This window comes from Electrophorus electricus, chromosome 17, assembly GCF_041902795.1.
Source record: "Electrophorus electricus isolate QZ-2024a chromosome 17, ASM4190279v1, whole genome shotgun sequence".
NCBI lineage: Eukaryota > Metazoa > Chordata > Actinopteri > Gymnotiformes > Gymnotidae > Electrophorus > Electrophorus electricus.
The window spans coordinates 2,554,001-2,560,000 of record NC_137513.1 but is presented as its reverse complement, the minus strand read 5'-3'; the positions used below and the strand labels follow the sequence as shown (position 1 = coordinate 2,560,000).

Genomic DNA, 6,000 nt, shown 5'->3' with positions numbered 1-6,000 from the left:
CTTGCATACGAGTTAACCTTTTGTTGTGTCAAAACCTCTTTTCACCTGATCTTCTGCGCATTTAACCCATGGCACTCGACACATGCACTGGAGCATTGGCTTGAAGGTTTCCCGTTGTTTTTAATTATTATCTTTGAAATAAGACAGCATAGGAATATGGTTCAGACATTCCTGGAATCTGTGAAATGTGCCCTATCAATGTTGTCGAATGTAAGAATAAAGAGCCAATGAGAGGTTAGATATAGAGGTTAGATTATAGGTGAAGATACACGTCTGCCTCTCACCATGTGATTTCCTGGCGCCTAATAAAAACATTAGTGACAGATGCTGATTGCACAGAGTAATGCCAGGCTGAATGACTACCAAAGCCAAGCTCAGGTAACATTTATATGGTTAGTTTGGCATGTGGTTGGAGCATGTGTACCTCAGGGAAAGCTAGGAGGTTGTACAGTTATCTCCCATGATGTAATTCTAAACTATACAACCTACTACCTCAGCCTGTAGGACACTGCACAGCCCCTGAGGGGCGGAGATATGGAAAGGTCCTCAGGTCAAAAACGGGGGAAGACAGAAAAGAAACTATGAGGATGCAATGCCAGACTGATGGCTGACACACCCATGGCTGCGGTCCTCTCTAAACGAGAACACGGCCAGTAAACTTGCTCCAGCGCTGGGAACCGCAAGTGTGGCGTGACCACCCTTGGTGCACGCCCACCTGCACGTTAACTGGGTTTCTGCTCCAGTCTATCTGCCTGGGCCTGAGGCTGCCACAGCAGATCCTCTAGTATAGAGACAAGAGTGAAATAGCCAGTGAAGCAGATGTAAAGGCCACACAGACAGATACCTATAGACACAAGCTTGTGTGGACAGTCACCACAAGTTCAGATCTACGGGTTTGTGTCTGTAGGCAGTTCTCCAGGTCAGGTCAATCTTCAACACTACTGCCACCACTTAGCCAAACAGTCATGTTTCCTCTATGTCTGGTCAAAGGGACCCACGTCTAACAATAATTCTTGGATCTTTAAAAAAATATTTCAGGTTGCTTTATTAAGACTATTCGCACAACTGAGTAAATAACTGCACTGTTCAAGAGATACATGAACACGAACAATTAAAAAACCCTCACATAATTCTCAATGTTCAAGAATGTTGTTTGTGTTAAAGCACTGTGCTGATGAACTAAACTTGAATGCAAATGATTTTCAACGCAAAACTAAATACCTAAAAATCACATACCACCTACGTTTTTGATACAGAGCCTCTAAATTATTTTATTCTGGTTAGCTAAGATACTGTTGCTTCAAAACACCATCCATAGGACAGAACTCACGAGGGTGCAGTCGGCCATGCTCCGGACCACAGCAGAGCAGGCAGACCTAGATGTCAACACCACCAAGATCATGGGTTCAGATCCCAGGAATTACATATGCTGTCTAGTAATAAGTATGTGTAAGCTGCTCTGGGTAAGAGCATCTGCCACATGGTGGAAGCTTATGTCTTAATTGGTTAGTATATGAATCTGACAGTGATTTCCTCAAACAAATTCACTGGCGAACAATTTTCTGAGATAGTGCTAAATTGCTTATTCCTTAAAAATCTAAAGAGCCTGATAATCCAAAGGTTTGAATTATTAAAAAATATATACATATCTATGTTCATGGATAATTCCTTCCCAACTGAGCTGTTAGATTAGAGGGATATTTAAAGTGTCCAAACAAATCCTTACAAACACGCGATTAGATTAAATTAAGTGTTAAATTAGACAGTGTTAATTTATCCTGCTATGGAACTAGTCGTAATATACAAAGACAATATTTTATCTGATTTATCAACACAGTTAGCTTGGTCTTGAAATGTCAGAAATAAAACATATTTTGAAGGATCTGACTGAGCTACTGCTCTTGAGAGAATGAATGAAACCTTCACTAGGTGCACCTACTCTATAGATGTATGTGCATGCTTCCCAGAGCTGGCCGATGGCACCTTGTCTTGTTCTCTGCACATCAATGCCGTGTGTCCAGAGGCCCTTTTCATGAATGGTTTATTTTAGGAAAAACTGATGTCTAGACATTGTGCATATATATACACATACAAATCCATACAAACTCACCAGTCACTTTATTAGGAACCTGCTCTTTCAGGTAATTATGCAGTCAGCCAATGATATGGCTGCAGTGCAATGCATAAAATTACGCATATACGTGTCACCAGCATCAGGTAAAGTTCACATCTCACATCAGAATGGGGAAAAATTGGATCTGAGTGACTTTAACTTGTGATGGGCCAACAGTCTAGGGTTCACGCAGTCTCTAGGGTTCACGCAGTCTCTAGGGTTCACGCAGTCTCTAGGGTTTACGCAGTCTCTACGGTTCACGCAGTCGCTAGGGTTTACGCAGTCTCTACGGTTCATGCAGTCTCTAGGGTTTACGCAGTCTCTAGGGTTTACGCAGTCTCTAGGGTTTACGCAGTCTCTAGGGTTTACGGAGTCTCTAGGGTTCACGCAGTCTCTAGGGTTCACGCAGTCTCTAGGGTTCATGCAGTCTCTAGGGTTCACGCAGTCTCTAGGGTTTATGCAGTCTTTAGGGTTCACGCAGTCTCTAGGGTTCACGCAGTCGCTAGGGTTCACGCAGTCGCTAGGGTTCACGCAGTCTCTAGGGTTCACGCAGTCTCTAGGGTTCACGCAGTCTCTAGGGTTTATGCAGTCTTTAGGGTTCACGCAGTCTCTAGGGTTTACGCAGTCTCTAGGGTTCACGCAGTCGCTAGGGTTCACGCAGTCTCTAGGGTTTATGCAGTCTCTAGGGTTCACGCAGTCTCTAGGGTTCACGCAGTCTCTAGGGTTCACGCAGTCTCTAGGGTTTACGCAGTCTCTAGGGTTTACGCAGTCTCTAGGGTTTACGGAGTCTCTAGGGTTCACGCAGTCTCTAGGGTTCACGCAGTCTCTAGGGTTTACGCAGTCTCTAGGGTTCACGCAGTCTCTAGGGTTTATGCAGTCTCTAGGGTTTACACAGGATGGTGTGAAAAACAAAAAACCTCCAGTGAGGCGGTTCTTTGTGAGAGGGTTGGAGAGAACGGCCAGACTGGCAGAGCTAAAGGAAAGGCTACGTTACCTCAGATAACCCCTCTCTACAGCAGTGGGAAGAGAACAGCATCTCAGGATGTAGAACACTGAACCTGGAGAAGGACTTGCTACAGAAGCAGACAACCACTGCAGCCATGTCGGCTAAGGACAGGAATGGAAGGCTGGGCACAGGCTCACTGAAACTGGAAAGCTGAAGATTAGAAACACATTGCCTGGTCTAAAAATCTCAATTCCTGTCATAACACTCAAATGGTAGGATCAGAATTTGGTGTAAACAACATGACTGCATGAACCCAACCTGCACTGTGCTGACAGTTCAGGCTGGTGATGGTTTAATGCTGTGGGGAATGTTTTCTTTGTACACTTTTGGTCACTTAACACCAACTGAGCACAGTCTGAGCACTACAGCCTGAGCACTACAGCCTGAGCACTACAGCCTGAGCACTACAGTCTGAGCATGTGAGTACTACTGCTGACCACACGTAACCCTTTATGGTTAGAATTGACCATTTAGTAAAAGCTTAGAAAATGTGCCATGTCACAGCGCCCATGTCATTTCAACCTGGTGCCATCACCATGACGATGAGTTTAGTGGACTTCACTGGGCCTCCCAGTTACCAGATCTGAACCCAGATCCAGACTTTCGGAGCTGTAGTACAGGATACAAGTGTGCCACTGTTGTGTATGAAGCCGTTATGTGATGTAATATCAAAACAGAGGACCTTTGGGTGTAGCACAACAGGAGATTCATAGCATGAGTGTGCAGCTGTTTCGTATCCAGCGGTTACATGATGTAATCTTGTCACATGCACCAAAATCTCAGAGTAATTCGCATCTTGTGGAATCAATACCACAAAAAAGTGAGGTTGTTCCTAGAAAGTATACAGGTCCTCCCCAGTACTGGTAGTGTTTCTAATTAAGTGGCGTGCGAGTGTATATGAGTTTATTCTATAACCTAACTGTTTGTAGAAACAGCATTCAGTGTTTATAGCAATGGCATGTAGAATATAACTATAAATTAAAAGAGTCTGGCATCTCATTGGACAAAACCAGGTCATTTATAGAAGAGACCAATAAAGGTTGACAAAACGCACATGCACGCACGCACGCGCGCATGCGCACACACACACACACACACACACACACACACATAGTACAGGACTATGGTATAGTCAGCCAGCTGACTTCGAAATAGAAAGGTGGAGGATTACAATTTATACGACTGTATAACTTATGACTGTAAAAATGTGTGGCAGCCTATTGTGTACAGCTAGGCAGGTGAAAAGGAGTAGTGAGTGTATATCCATTCTGCCGGGCATGTTGCTATGAATATGTCCTAAATCTTTTTTTTTTTAAACTACTCTGTCGGCTGTGTTGTGAGGCTTTTCTCAAAACAGGGAGAAAATGATCTGAAAAGCACAATGTCCCTGGACAGAATCTCTGGACAAGCTACTGTGGTGATTCGAAGCCTGCATGTGCACTAGATGGAATTAACAGAGGATGGGGTAGTAGTATCTTAGTGGTGAAGGTACTTGACTTGCTGGTTCAAGCCCCATCACTGTCAAGTTGCCCCTGCGCAAGGTCCTTAATCCTCAGCTGCTCGCGTCGCACTCAGTCCTAACTGTACGTCGCTCTAGATAAAAGTGTCAGCTAAATGCCATAAATATATAAGAGAGTAGAAAAGAGAGTGTTGGTGACTATATAGACAATCCAACAGCAGCTTATATGTAAACTCACCCCTGATTGACAAGTAGTATTAATCTAAATAAGCTCTTCGACAGACCATCAGAACAGGTTCAACAGAATAAAAGTCAAGCAGCCAGCTCTCCTTGACCAAGACCTCTAGCATAAATAAGCCTGCAGTAAATACTGGTGGTTTCAAAAAACAAATAAAGTCCTAAAAATCCAACTGGAACAAAAGAACTGCAGCCTGGCAAGAACTACTGCAGGGTGACTGTGATCGTGGCGCTTTTCTCAGCGTTACCTTGAAGCAAAATCTCTTCACTCATCCCTCACATGTGGGACAACTGTACCAATGTCAAATACCCCAGAATCACATGGAAACATCACTGACAGGCCATTATATTTCAGTACTTTATCTACCCATACTCTTCACACCTGTGGCATCTTTGATAATGTATGGACACTAAGATACTAAGTTAAGTTGAAAAGCTTGTACTGGCTATGTTCACATATAGACATATTTGACTATCCAAATGAGTATGTTCTGATTTTCAGTGAACTGTTTATATCTACCTTAAACACACCACTATCCGTGCACATCTACGGCTGGTCCAGTCCAGTCTGATTACTGAAGGAGAACAGACTGTATAGAAACAGCCACTGTCATGCATCTCCAGCTCCTCCTTTGTTCTCCTGAAGATTCTTCTCACATCATCTTCTCCTCTGGTAATGAAAAAGGCACTCAGATAACATCCTGGCAACACCAGTGAATTCTGGCCACTCAGTTCCGGAGTTTGTCATATTTCTTCCCTCATTACCGTCCTAGAACGTGCAATTTGACCTTATTTTCAATTCATGATGAGCATAATATCTTCAACCTTAATTGACTCTTCTTTCATTTATGTCTTTCTCTCTGGATATATCCTACACTGCTGGGCAGGGGTGGTGCATGCCAGCATCTCCCATAATGCCAGCAGTCAGTTCTGACCAGTGGTTTCTGTTTTACTGTTACATTTTACGTTCACTTTTACTCCTGAGTTTTACTGATGCTTCTGTTGACAAACATGACAAACATTTCTCCAGAGTTACTTCATTCACCTCTAGATATTGCTCACCGAACTCTCAAACGTCTTCATATTTTGTTTACTTTCAGTATTGAGTAGCCAGTTGCCCCTTGCTCATGTAACTTTTATTGATGTTTTTCTGTCCGTGCAAAATCAGGAAGGTTAACAAGATTT

At 43.4% G+C, this 6,000-nt stretch overlaps 1 long non-coding RNA gene across 1 annotated transcript in view; it reads right to left on the bottom strand.

Moving 5' to 3' along the window:
- Positions 1–6,000, bottom strand: part of LOC145651805 (uncharacterized) — a 59,159-nt gene that overhangs the window by 975 nt on the left and 52,184 nt on the right. The window lies entirely within an intron of this gene.